Raw genomic sequence first — 319 nt, 5'->3', positions numbered from 1 at the left:
TGATATATGTGATATATGCGGTAGTTTTTTATATATTTGTTTGCTGAAGTATTTAATGTTTTTAACGTTCAATTAATCCGAACATCTCTATAATCTTACCAAATTGTTAAATATATCTCTATACTTTAAAATGTCGTAGTCGAATCTTTATAAAATTTTACAACTAGTCTCTATCGTTACAAGAGAAAAAAAATAACAAGAACGAAATATTTCTAGGTATATTCTTGTATGGATTTAACTGAACATTTATAAACAATAAGGAGTTGATTATAAATAAAAATAAATTACAATTGGATAAATTAAAAATACTTTTAAGATA

This window comes from Arachis ipaensis, chromosome B10, assembly GCF_000816755.2.
Source record: "Arachis ipaensis cultivar K30076 chromosome B10, Araip1.1, whole genome shotgun sequence".
Classification (NCBI taxonomy): Eukaryota; Viridiplantae; Streptophyta; class Magnoliopsida; order Fabales; family Fabaceae; genus Arachis; species Arachis ipaensis.
The sequence above is the reverse complement of the archived record's forward strand: the minus strand, read 5'-3'. Positions refer to the sequence as shown.